At 33.2% G+C, this 15,171-nt stretch overlaps 1 protein-coding gene across 2 annotated transcripts in view; it reads right to left on the reverse strand.

Annotated features, from left to right (window-relative positions):
- The window catches only part of LOC150076877 (protein phosphatase 1 regulatory subunit 21), a 371,714-nt gene that overhangs the window by 202,828 nt on the left and 153,715 nt on the right, over positions 1-15,171 (reverse strand). The gene's annotated exons all lie outside the window — the stretch shown is intronic.

Consider the following 15,171-nt stretch of genomic DNA (forward strand, 5'->3'; position numbering starts at 1 on the left):
ATTACAAGAAATCTTTGGCAAAGAATACAAAAAAAAACAGCAAAGATTTTTCTTTACTTATGTAAGCAATAGAAGGGGGGATGAATCAAATTGGTCCACTCGATATCAATGGAGAGCAGGAGTGTGTTTCAGGCCTAATTATGCTAATCAGTACAAAATTTACAAACTGTATAGAGAAATAGAATAAGCCAGTAAATAAGAATGTCTTATAATGGAAGATTTTAACTTTCCAGATATTGACTGCAAATTGTGGTTGGTCTCTCACACACACACACGACTTTTGTGGATTTACTGGATGACTGTTTTCTACAGCAGCATGTTAGAGGCAACAAGAGGAAGTAATACTCTTGATCTGATTATCAGCAGTGATTATTCATGCATTAAAAATCTGCAGCTAAAAGAACTATTAGATGGCAGTGGCCAAAACGTATTGATTTGGGATTTACTTAAAGACAACTACCATCAAAGATAAAGGGAAGGGCAACTACAGTTTAATATTATACAGTGTGGTCAACTGATGATGTTACCATCGGCAAATTCTAAATGGAAAGCATTCAAGGAATTAATCATAGAAGCTAATAGGCTTTTCATACCAACTAAGAAATACTGTTCAAAGTTTAGGCCTAAACTAATGTAATATGAACTAGTGAGACTTGCAGTACAGAAGAAAAATGTACAGGACACATATAAATTAACAGGAAACACAGAAGCCTATGGTAGATGTAAATTAGTCTGTAATCAAGTGCAAAAGAGGTTGGGCAAACTAAGGTAGATTATGAGAAATCATTGGCAACGGATGCAAGCAAAAACAGCAAAGCCTTCTTTATTTATGTAAACACTAGAAGGAAGGGGATGAATCAAATTGGTCCATTTGATACTGATGGTTCAACTGTTGATGATTCTACTCAGGTTGCCAACAAACTGAATTTTGCATCTACATTCACACATGAGGAATTCTTTAGGGAAGTGAAGGCCAGAAGTTTATCAAACTAACAGGGAGCTAAATGATTTTGTAACTGAGAGGAAAGTGGAAGAGAAATTGAAGTTAAACATAACAAAAGCACCTGAGTGGGTGGATGGGATCTATAAAATTATATTAAGTGAGGCAGCAAAGGAAGCAAGCAAACCCATAGCTTTAATTATGAGAAAATCCTTGAATTCGGGACAGGTCCCTGCAGACTGGAAATGTGACTGTATCTCCAAATACAGGGAGATCAGAGGATGATACCTGTTAGTTACTTGTTAGTTTAACTTCTTAGTTTAACTAAGAAGACCTGTTTTAGACAAATGCTACTCAAAGTGCGGTCCGCAGACCGGTTCCAGTCCTTGAACTGTTTGTTACTGGTCTGCAAGATTTGTATTTTACAAAAGCACCAATCCACAGTGGATTGGAAATAAAAGAAACTGGTCCTTCACCACAGATAGTTTGAGAAGCACTGATCTAGACAAGGTGACAATTATACTTCAGACACAGTATGGGTTTATTAAGGGAAAATTTTTTGACAAATTTGATTTGATACTAACGATGCATTCACAAAGGAACTGAGTGCAAAAAATAACTTTGATATTGTATACTTGGATTTAAGGAAAGCTTTTGATACTGTTGCACATAAAAGACTGCCATACAAACTACAGCAGAGTGGCATTAAGGCAAGTTGCTGCTATGGATAAAGGAAGTTGATTGTGAGAAGACAGAGTGGTAATCAATGGACATTTGACGTTTGTGGACTAAAATTATTAGTGGAGTCTCCCAGGATTCAGTGTTGGACCTATTGTTGTTTAATACATGTTTCAATGATACTGATGAAGGCATACCAGGCTTAATGTCCAAGTTTGCAGATTTTTTCTTTTTTTTGCAAACAATACCTTTCAACTTTTCCTATAAATAAAATCAAAGGGATAACAAATCTGAGGTTTGTGGTGGACAACAGGATCTTGAAATTACTCTGGGAAAAAAAAAAAAAAAAAATCCCTTCCACAGAATTATGGTTCCATTTGATGTATATTCCTGCCTAAAAGTTTGGAATCACATTTCTTTTTTTATGATTTTCAAAGTTTTTATTAAAATAGGCCCAAATTCACCAATTTTTTAAAAAAATATTTTCTATTATGTGTAAAAATCAAAAAACTTAAATAATATGTAAGAAATTTCTAGAATATTTGAGAATATTCCAGAAAGATGCAGAAGATTCCTGAACATTGAAGATGATTTTAGGATAATATAGAGTGGATGTATTGTTTCAATATATCATAGAAGATTGTAGATGATTCTAGAGTGTTTTTCAATAATATAAATTGAGATGAAAGTGCTGTAACTAATAAAATTAAACACCTGTCATTCAAAGAGAGTTTGTTATAAGTTGTGTTTCGTAATAAACATGGCAAGTATAAGGAACTGAGTGTTGAAAGAAGAAGTGCAATTATAACTCTGTATAAAGAAAGTAATTTCAGGAGTAGTACTGAAAAAGACTAGTTGTTTAATTTAAAGGGGTACAAACTACCATTCGATGATTCAGGGAGACTGGCGGTTTAAAGGACAAATCATAATCAGAATGACCACATGTAAAAATGGAAGCACAAGACATGACCATAACACTAACGTCTAAATGCAATCGATGACATAGAGCACCTGAAATCAGAGCTGAGTTCAACAGGAACAGAGGAACTCTCGTGTCTACATCCACTGTAAAACTTCATCTTAAACAAGTAGGACTTCATGGTCATGTAACAGTCCAAAAACCTTTAATAAAACCAAAAAAATCAAAAGAAACGATTGGCTTGGGTTAGGTACTATCAACATTGTGCAACTGAAGAGTGGAAAAATGTATTGTGCATGGATGAATCCAAATTTGAAATTTTTGGATTCAAGTAAAAAAGAAACTGAAAAAAAATGATGCCACATTGTTTAGCACACCTACATTAAAGCACAGTGCTAGCTTCATCATCATCTGGAGTGCCTTCTGTTTATCTGAAATGGATGACCTTGTTAGAACTGAAAGAATTTTAAGAAAAGAAGACTATAAAAACATCTTGAACATAATGCAATATCTTCTGGACTTTGACTTTGTGGAAGAAATTTTATATTACAACAAGACAATGACCTGAAGCACAACTCTGTGTAGGGACTATCTAGCAACTAAACAGCAGGAGGGGATATTGAAAATTATGATGTGGCCACCCAAATCAACTGACTTAAACCCAATACAGCTTTTATGGGATCATCTAGACCAAGTCTGTGAAATCTGCCCATCTTCACAAAATTTATGGGGAATCTTTCAGATCACTTGGAATAATGTTATTCAAGACACTATTATAATAATATAGACACTATTATAAAATTAACTTGGCAGTTAATTTTATAATAGTGTCTTGACTAACATTGGAAGCACAGTTCTGGCAGAATGCTACATCTGTGTGAGACAGTGGTAAAATCTCATTGGAGGATATTCTGATGAAAAATCAGTATAGCTGTTAATATTAATCATTTCAATATATTTTTTTCTGTAAATTTTTAAATTCTTAATAATAATTATAATAATATCTTTAATTGTAATATGACCTACATATAATTTTTCCCGTCACGGCATGGTGGTGCCAGGGGTTTACAATACCTATTTACAAAATACAGACAACAGAGAGACACATGAAAAAATACATACACGATGTTACATAACATACATCGAGAGTATTGTAGGCAAAAGCATAGTTCTAAATTTTCAGTTCAGTGACTATTCTCTTCCTGTATTTTTTGTTGTTGACCACTTCTTGGAGGTCACCGTCAACTGCTTGCAGTGAGGGCAGCATTTGCTTTGGAAGGAATCTGTCGGTAAGCAATGGCCAGTTATGGTCTGCTAGCAGCTGTGCTGAAGACCAGAGATAAGGGGGAGGAATGCGTCAAAAGCAGTGATCCCAGAAATTCGGCAATTTCTGGGATCATTGCTCTTTTTACCGGTGGCCACCTTGATTGTGAACAGCAGCCTTCTTTCTCTGATTAAGATCAGAGCCTGTACAGTTGAAGGGCATCTGCTAACTGTGTTGCTCTGAGAACCGGATGAAGGTGGAGTTTGGTATTGGCCCATTTTAACAGCCAGAATTCGGCAGCGAATACCTTTTAAAGGTTGGATTCGGCAGCCAAGGCCCATATCTCTGAAGCATAGAGTGCTGTCAGGTATAGGTTTGATATGATGCACATTTTTACCAGGTGTGGGCCATTGGTGTGGAGCAGCTGTTGCTTGACAACCCAGCATAGTGAAGTCAGCCTCAAATGTATGAGGTTAACGTGCTTGGCGAAGGATGGCTTGGAGTAAAAAATGACCCCCAGTTCTTTGTGTGTTTGGACACTTGGAACTGAAGAGTCATTGAGCGTGAGCTCCAGCATTTTTGGGTGGCCCTTTAGTGAAAATATGATATGTGCCGATTTTGGAGGATTGACTTGGAGGTTGAATGTGTTGATGTAGTCAGCTATGTCCTCCTGTTGATTTGCCGTGTATCTTCGGCTACAGTAGGATGGCGATATCCTAGTAAGCTGCTTGATCAGCATATGTGATCCAATTGCACTTGGTCACAAACAGCACCATGATTGCCACAGGACCACCACTTCTGTTAAAAAATCTTAAAATACTTTGTGGTGTGTTTTTTTTTTTAATTAAACCTCATACTGTCACAAAGTTTAATTAAAATAATATACTAATAAATAATAATAATGTACTGTCATAGCTAATTTCAAAAAAATTAATGAAAACTGTTGTCATACTGTGATTCGAAAAAATTTAGGTGGAAGCGTATGTTTCAACATCTTATTGCAAATAACTGCAATAAATTCATCTTCCATTCAACATCAAAGAATGAGTACAGGATATCATAATAAATACAGCACTCACTATCCAGAGTATCCTCTTGATTTATTACATTTATTATGATTAGTATCCTCAAAGAATATTGGTCCAATGGTCATCATGAAAGGCACTGTGTATTAAATTCCAATTTTTTAGCTGTAAAGCGGTAATTCATAATTCATAGAGGTTTTCTTATTACCATAATCTACTGTTATGACTGTTTACACAACCCTGAGATGAAAAAAGCTTCATTAGAAAAAAGTTATACCCAAAACTTCCACACCATTTATTATTATGAAATCATTGACTCATTTACAGTATGCTATTTAGTGTAATAAAATCTTGCATAGCTGCTTTGTATGGATACAATTTTAACTTCTTCCTAATTGCTTTATGAGCAGATCCAATGGATAAGCTCATAATCTTAGTAACTTTGTAGATTTTCCAAAACTTTGCAGTATATGATCAGGAATATCATTCATTTATTAAAGATTATGAACAGGTCTCCCAGACCAAGGAGTGTTCTCTCTCAGAACATCTTCCCAGATTATAGCTCATCTCCTGAAATTTCTTGATTAATTAATATATTTCTACTCTTTCTAAAGTAATGGAGAAATCAATTAACTGCCAACTCTTAGACTACCTAGAAACCTTCCATCTGATCAACAATCGCCAGTATGGATTTCATCAGTGTCAATCCATGGTGATATTCTGGCTTACATTACCCATTTATGGACAAATTCAATGGAAAAGTTCGGTGAAACACAAGCAGTTGCTCTTGACATCTCAAAGGCTTTCGATCGTATTTGGCATAAAGGTCTTCTGAACAAGCTTCCATCTTATGGTTTGCCAACTGTTTTTTGTAATTGGTTATCCAGTTTTCTCTCTGATCGCTCACTAAGGGTGATGGTAGACGGCTCTCTGTCTTCTAACTTCTCCACTAATGCTGGTGTCCCCCAAGGTTCAGTTCTTTCCCCCACTCTTTTCCTGTTGTATAATAATGACTTTCAGCCATTGACTGGAAATCCTATCCATAGTTTTGCTGATGACAGCACATCGCATTCCACTTTCCATTTTGAGAAACCTTGCCCTGCTCAATTAGCTTCAATTTCTCGAATATCCGTTACCAATTCCTTAAATGCTGATCTCCAGGTAATTCTCCAGTGGGGCAAAGACAACTTAGTTAATTTCAATATTTCTAAAACTCGGTCTTATCTTATATCTTGCAAAAAAGGATTCTTCTGCTCCTATGCTTATCTTTGGTGACACTACAATTTCTAGGCAAAATTATATATCTCTTTTGGGGATTACCCTGACTTCCAATCTCTCTCTTGGCACAAGCACATTACAAATATTGCTTCCTCTGCCTTCTAAAAAACTTGGTTTTCTCTTTCGCTCTAGGCGTTACTTTTCTTCCAAACAGCTGTACAAACTGCAAATCTGCCCTACCAGGGAATATTGTTCCCACATCTGGGGCAGTGCCCCCAAAACCCCTCTAAAAGAGTCGCTCCACTCGCAGTTATTCTGAATTGTGTTTTATAATTCCTGCTCTCTCTTTCAAAACAGTCCAAACACATGCTGCCACCAGCCAACATCCATTTATTGTCCAACTTCAAATTCACAAAACCAACTTTTCGTCTTCCTTGTTTATTCATTCAACTGCCATTTTCTGGAAAAACCTTCCTTCATATTATTTCCTGAAATTTACAGTCTACAGAAGTTGAGGTCTAATGTCAATAAATATCTTCTGTCTTTTCAACCTCCAGCCCAAGCACGGTACTAAGTACTATAGGTTCTAATACCTCTCGTGTTTGGGGTTTTCATATTAAAAAAAAAAAAAAAATATATATATATATATATATATATATATATAATTATGAATAAAAAATTAAAATTAAGTAAATAAAGAAAATGGATTTGAATTTGAATAGAGATAAAATGAAATATCAATAATATGAATTATGGATCAGGGACACTGCAAGAGCAAAGGTACCCTACAACCATAATGTATATATAGAAAATTATTTTAATGTTATGTGCAAATCTTTAATTTAACTTATGCCAATAATGAAAATACCGTGTACCCTGGGAGCGATGTATGTTGAATAAAGGGGGGAAGAACGGAAAAGAGTAACGTTATAAACAAAGTGCGAATTTGGAAAAATGCAAAATTTGAAAAGAACGACCAAGGTAGAAATAGCAGATTTTTGAAAAGAAATAGCATTGCAGTATCTTTCACAATTTCTGTGTCTTCTTCAGAGGTCATCCACCTAAATTATGAAAAAGAACAGCAATACTCTTACTTCTGTTTCTGACATGTTCTGTATGTCAAAAAACACGTGTACGCGGACACGTTGTAAAAAATAATTTAGAATATAAATTTTGAATAAATAAAATACAAGTTAAGCCAAAATATTATGCCAAAGTATAACATACAGAACATGGATGACCTTACAGAAGTAAGTAGCCCGCCAAAAAGAGAAGACAAAGGAAGCGAGTGTCCGAATGACAAGAATGACAATAACTTACCGCTACGTGACCGGTCGACAAAAAAGAAAGAGCCGGAGGCTAAACCGTGTATATATGTGAAGAAACGCTAGCGCACCTAGCGTTAGACGAATTTTGGTGTATGTATATTTTGTAATTTACGTAAGCGGTGGAGCTACGCTAGGTTCAAGTTAAGTACATGATACTCAAACATCCGGGATAGCAAAGAAATATAATTGCTTACAAAGTAGCATTAGAGTAGCTAAACTTTGTTAAGGCGAAAAATTATGATTGGGTATAGTTAGAAAAATAGTACTCTGATATTGCTTTCGTTACACTAATCGCTCACAGAGCATAAAATGTAGAATTTAGTAAAGCAAAAAGATGATGAAACTAGGGATATGAAGTTGGGCTAGGGTAGTTCGGGGTTGCAAACCCGTTCCTATAGTTAGGACCCTGAACGACTGTCCGAGAGTAGGTGCATCATGTACTTAAGTCAGTTGTGTTAAAGTGTAAGATATATATAAGTTACAATTAACAAATAAATAGATAAATAAATTAAGATATAATCAAAATTAATTAAGATATAATTAAAATTAATTACAAGATAATTACAAGGTAATACACTATGTTAGACCAATCGGTGGATACAAGTTTTCCAGACCGTAAGACACCAAAGAGGCCTAGTGTATTGTATTTACACTATTTACAAACTTGATGCATATGGGAGTAATTATTAGTTATAAACTAATAATGCTGTTTATATTGATATCTATTAAGTTTTTGTGCCTTAATATGTTAAGGGCTTTATTGATATGATGACGCAGGTATTTAATAGGAAAAAGATTTCTGGTCAGTTTACTGTACAATGTTCTGATGTTATCAATAACTGTTGTTTTGTCGCTACATATCGTTGCTATTCTGATGCATTGTGCTAAGATAACATTAGCATGTACCTGTTTGGAAATATTGGAATTCCATTGTGTATAGTTTACTATGCTAAAGTTGAAAGCTTCACGTTTGTTGTACAAATTGATGGAGGCTATACCGTTTTTTATATTGATGTCTAGATCCAAAAATTGGGCTGCTGTGTCAGAATTGTTAGTTCTTTCTAGTACAAGTTCGCTAGGGTATAGATGTACATAATCCTGGATGAAATTCGGGCAGTTAATTACTATGAGGTCATCTATATATCTAAATAGTATTAGTTCCTGGGGAAATGAGGTTTCTGACCAGTATAGATATAGGTTGGCTATTATACATGAGGCTGGGCTGCCCATAGGTGTTCCATTGGTTTGTTGATATACTGTATCGCCATCATATATGAAATTATTGGAAATACATAAATTAAGTATGTTGTTCCAGTAATAGGTGTTGCAGGAAATAAAATTCTTATGTTTATCATAGATATCTTTGAGTACCAATTTGAGATTGGTTTGATTGATACTGGTAAATAGGCTATGGAAATCAAAGGTTTGAATATTATTGACTGTATTACTTTGCAAAAATTTTAATACAGGTTGGTTGTTGCCTATGATTTTGCTGTTATGTATCATATTCATCAGTGGTTGCAGTAGTCGTTCAAGTGTTTTTCCTGATTTGTGTACATAACTATTTTTGCATGAGGTTATGAATCTGAAGCCTATTGGTTTTTTATGAAATTTAGGAATGAAGTAGATGTAAGGTAAGCTGTAATTACTTAAGTTGAGCTTTAGTTTTTTATTGAAGGCCATTAGTTTTTTTGTAATGATATTACTTGTACTGGAAATAGGTTTGTAGGTATTGCTTGAGTTAAGTTCATTAGTTAAAGTATATGTATAAAAATATTTGCAAATGAATGCAAAATTATTGGCTGCTTTATCTACCGGTGTGATTACGAAGTTTTTGTGAAAATCTAGCAGTTTTTGTTTTAATGTAGTCAAGTTGTAGTATGTGCCCTGATAATATAAATTTGAACTCTGTAATGCATATTTATGTTTGAATAGGGCGAATGTGTGGCTAATCCACATTTGGTATGCTTCTATAGGCGTGTTATTTTTGTAGGCTAGATGGAAGCAGTAGTTTAACAGGTCTTGATATAGCTGCTTATTGAAGTTGGTTATGTTTATTTTGGTGGGCGGCCTGAATTTGAATCCTTGTGATAGTACATGTCTGAGCATTGGGTCCGTAACTATGTTTAGATTTCCTGTAATGATGTGTCCATAGTCTGGATCAATATATTGCTGCATGTTGGTTTGTTGACAAACGCAGTTATTGGTGTCTGTTATATGTGATGTTAAACTGGTAGCTATAGATTTGTAGTTACAAGCTAATAATCCAAAGGGTTTATTATACTTATATCTTACTTTAATATGACTGGGACTAGTATTTGGAAGTAGATGATTATGCTGATTTACAATTTTATTGATATTTATGTTATCCATGATATGGTTGTTGAAGTTCAAAATAATAATTGAATTTTTATCATGTGTTGTAGAGCTTATGTTTTTAAGATTAAATTTACAAATATCATTTATTATATGAAAGAGATGTTTGGATTCGAATTTGAAAGTGCGTATGAATTTGTGCAATGCTTTCAGTATACTGTGCTTAGTACTGAAAAGTAAATTATGTATATCATTTACATTTATAATGTTCTTATCCCAGTTTTTAAGTGTGACTTCAAAATCACCTAAAATATTACTGTGTTTGTTGCTAGTATTTTTAGATTTATGAGTACGTTTGCGAGGGTTCCTATGGAACTTTATTATATTAAATTTGTCATATATACAACAATCTGTTAAGTTATTGGTAATAATTTTATGGTTGAATTTATTATTTAGACCATATGGGTATAATGTTTTTAATTTTAACATAAAAATTTCTTCTTGTTTAGTTCTAATATTAGCGTTATTAATCTGTGCTAATATGGATATGTATATATTGTTGAAGTTGTGAGATTGAAAATGCATATATTCTATTTCTTGTTCTATATTGTTAATATTTCTTTTTAAGTAGTTATTGATGTCAGATCTATGTTGATTAATTCTTACGTGTAGTTTATTGCTGGTTTGTCCGACGTATTTTATATTACATGTTTTGCAGGTTATGAGGTATATAACATTACTAGTTTTACAAAAAGTAGGTTTTGATGCATCATTTGTAATATGCTGCGGGTGTATGCAGGGACAGGTTAAACAAAGTTTATTCTTGCAGGTGTTAAATTTAAGTATATGGATCCCATATTTATCTAAGTTAGAAGCATTACATGCTGATGTGCTCTGACTTGTGTGTGTTAAATGTGTATGTTCAGAGTTACATCCGTGTTTCGGAGTACAGTACAGAGCATGTGTACCCGGGGTCAAGTTTATCCTACTCTGCCCATGTAGTATTTTGTCAAAGTTATCTGATTCCATTCATATAAGTTGCATAAAAATTACATTAAAATTAAAATTTTAAGTTACAATAATAATTAAAAGGACAACAAAATAAATAAAGTGTATGCACAACCAGAAGTAAACTGTATTTTCAATATCGGGATAGGAAGGTGAATATATTGCAAGTGAAAATCGAGTAGAAATATAAAAAATATAAAAAATGTAAGTGTAGGTGTATATATTAGTTTACTTCTGGTTGCGCATACACTTTATTTATTTTGTTGTCCTTTTAATTATTATTGTAACTTAAAATTTTAATTTTAATGTAATTTTTATGCAACTTATATGAATGGAATCAGATAACTTTGACAAAATACTACATGGGCAGAGTAGGATAAACTTGACCCCGGGTACACATGCTCTGTACTGTACTCCGAAACACGGATGTAACTCTGAACATACACATTTAACACACACAAGTCAGAGCACATCAGCATGTAATGCTTCTAACTTAGATAAATATGGGATCCATATACTTAAATTTAACACCTGCAAGAATAAACTTTGTTTAACCTGTCCCTGCATACACCCGCAGCATATTACAAATGATGCATCAAAACCTACTTTTTGTAAAACTAGTAATGTTATATACCTCATAACCTGCAAAACATGTAATATAAAATACGTCGGACAAACCAGCAATAAACTACACGTAAGAATTAATCAACATAGATCTGACATCAATAACTACTTAAAAAGAAATATTAACAATATAGAACAAGAAATAGAATATATGCATTTTCAATCTCACAACTTCAACAATATATACATATCCATATTAGCACAGATTAATAACGCTAATATTAGAACTAAACAAGAAGAAATTTTTATGTTAAAATTAAAAACATTATACCCATATGGTCTAAATAATAAATTCAACCATAAAATTATTACCAATAACTTAACAGATTGTTGTATATATGACAAATTTAATATAATAAAGTTCCATAGGAACCCTCGCAAACGTACTCATAAATCTAAAAATACTAGCAACAAACACAGTAATATTTTAGGTGATTTTGAAGTCACACTTAAAAACTGGGATAAGAACATTATAAATGTAAATGATATACATAATTTACTTTTCAGTACTAAGCACAGTATACTGAAAGCATTGCACAAATTCATACGCACTTTCAAATTCGAATCCAAACATCTCTTTCATATAATAAATGATATTTGTAAATTTAATCTTAAAAACATAAGCTCTACAACACATGATAAAAATTCAATTATTATTTTGAACTTCAACAACCATATCATGGATAACATAAATATCAATAAAATTGTAAATCAGCATAATCATCTACTTCCAAATACTAGTCCCAGTCATATTAAAGTAAGATATAAGTATAATAAACCCTTTGGATTATTAGCTTGTAACTACAAATCTATAGCTACCAGTTTAACATCACATATAACAGACACCAATAACTGCGTTTGTCAACAAACCAACATGCAGCAATATATTGATCCAGACTATGGACACATCATTACAGGAAATCTAAACATAGTTACGGACCCAATGCTCAGACATGTACTATCACAAGGATTCAAATTCAGGCCGCCCACCAAAATAAACATAACCAACTTCAATAAGCAGCTATATCAAGACCTGTTAAACTACTGCTTCCATCTAGCCTACAAAAATAACACGCCTATAGAAGCATACCAAATGTGGATTAGCCATACATTCGCCCTATTCAAACATAAATATGCATTACAGAGTTCAAATTTATATTATCAGGGCACATACTACAACTTGACTACATTAAAACAAAAACTGCTAGATTTTCACAAAAACTTCGTAATCACACCGGTAGATAAAGCAGCCAATAATTTTGCATTCATTTGCAAATATTTTTATACATATACTTTAACTAATGAACTTAACTCAAGCAATACCTACAAACCTATTTCCAGTACAAGTAATATCATTACAAAAAAACTAATGGCCTTCAATAAAAAACTAAAGCTCAACTTAAGTAATTACAGCTTACCTTACATCTACTTCATTCCTAAATTTCATAAAAAACCAATAGGCTTCAGATTCATAACCTCATGCAAAAATAGTTATGTACACAAATCAGGAAAAACACTTGAACGACTACTGCAACCACTGATGAATATGATACATAACAGCAAAATCATAGGCAACAACCAACCTGTATTAAAATTTTTGCAAAGTAATACAGTCAATAATATTCAAACCTTTGATTTCCATAGCCTATTTACCAGTATCAATCAAACCAATCTCAAATTGGTACTCAAAGATATCTATGATAAACATAAGAATTTTATTTCCTGCAACACCTATTACTGGAACAACATACTTAATTTATGTATTTCCAATAATTTCATATATGATGGCGATACAGTATATCAACAAACCAATGGAACACCTATGGGCAGCCCAGCCTCATGTATAATAGCCAACCTATATCTATACTGGTCAGAAACCTCATTTCCACAGGAACTAATACTATTTAGATACATAGATGACCTCATAGTAATTAACTGCCCGAATTTCATCCAGGATTATGTACATCTATACCCTAGCGAACTTGTACTAGAAAGAACTAACAATTCTGACACAGCAGCCCAATTTTTGGATCTAGACATCAATATAAAAAACGGTATAGCCTCCATCAATTTGTACAACAAACGTGAAGCTTTCAACTTTAGCATAGTAAACTATACACAATGGAATTCCAATATTTCCAAACAGGTACATGCTAATGTTATCTTAGCACAATGCATCAGAATAGCAACGATATGTAGCGACAAAACAACAGTTATTGATAACATCAGAACATTGTACAGTAAACTGACCAGAAATCTTTTTCCTATTAAATACCTGCGTCATCATATCAATAAAGCCCTTAACATATTAAGGCACAAAAACTTAATAGATATCAATATAAACAGCATTATTAGTTTATAACTAATAATTACTCCCATATGCATCAAGTTTGTAAATAGTGTAAATACAATACACTAGGCCTCTTTGGTGTCTTACGGTCTGGAAAACTTGTATCCACCGATTGGTCTAACATAGTGTATTACCTTGTAATTATCTTGTAATTAATTTTAATTATATCTTAATTAATTTTGATTATATCTTAATTTATTTATCTATTTATTTGTTAATTGTAACTTATATATATCTTACACTTTAACACAACTGACTTAAGTACATGATGCACCTACTCTCGGACAGTCGTTCAGGGTCCTAACTATAGGAACGGGTTTGCAACCCCGAACTACCCTAGCCCAACTTCATATCCCTAATTTCATCATCTTTTTGCTTTACTAAATTCTACATTTTATGCTCTGTGAGCGATTAGTGTAACGAAAGCAATATCAGAGTACTATTTTTCTAACTATACCCAATCATAATTTTTCGCCTTAACAAAGTTTAGCTACTCTAATGCTACTTTGTAAGCAATTATATTTCTTTGCTATCCCGGATGTTTGAGTATCATGTACTTAACTTGAACCTAGCGTAGCTCCACCGCTTACGTAAATTACAAAATATACATACACCAAAATTCGTCTAACGCTAGGTGCCGCTAGCGTTTCTTCACATATATACACGGTTTAGCCTCCGGCTCTTTCTTTTTTGTCGACCGGTCACGTAGCGGTAAGTTATTGTCATTCTTGTCATTCGGACACTCGCTTCCTTTGTCTTCTCTTTTTGGCGGGCTACTTACTTCTGTAAGGTCATCCATGTTCTGTATGTTATACTTTGGCATAATATTTTGGCTTAACTTGTATTTTATTTATTCAAAATTTATATTCTAAATTATTTTTTACAACGTGTCCGCGTACATGTGTTTTTTGACATACAGAACATGTCAGAAACAGAAGTAAGAGTATTGCTGTTCTTTTTCATAATTTAGGTGGATGACCTCTGAAGAAGACACAGAAATTGTGAAAGATACTGCAATGCTATTTCTTTTCAAAAATCTGCTATTTCTACCTTGGTCGTTCTTTTCAAATTTTGCATTTTTCCAAATTCGCACTTTGTTTATAACGTTACTCTTTTCCGTTCTTCCCCCCTTTATTCAACATACATCGCTCCCAGGGTACACGGTATTTTCATTATTGGCATAAGTTAAATTAAAGATTTGCACATAACATTAAAATAATTTTCTATATATATATATATATATATATATATATATATATATATATATATATATAAGTAATGACATTAAAAAATAAAATAGATAAATAAGAAAATAAACATAAATAAATAAATACAAACCCTCCACATGATACCAAATATATTACTGAAATTACGTATTGAAAAATGCCTGTAGTGGCAAAATAGTAAAGCGAAAATTTAACATAAACCTAACAATTAATCATAATTGGGAGGGTAGAGAAGGGGTAACAAGAAAGAAACTGCAGCCGAAAGCCTCCAAATA

Source organism: Mastigoproctus giganteus, chromosome 12 (genome assembly GCF_048544385.1).
Source record: "Mastigoproctus giganteus isolate SK-2022 chromosome 12, ASM4854438v1, whole genome shotgun sequence".
Taxonomy (NCBI): domain Eukaryota; kingdom Metazoa; phylum Arthropoda; class Arachnida; order Uropygi; family Thelyphonidae; genus Mastigoproctus; species Mastigoproctus giganteus.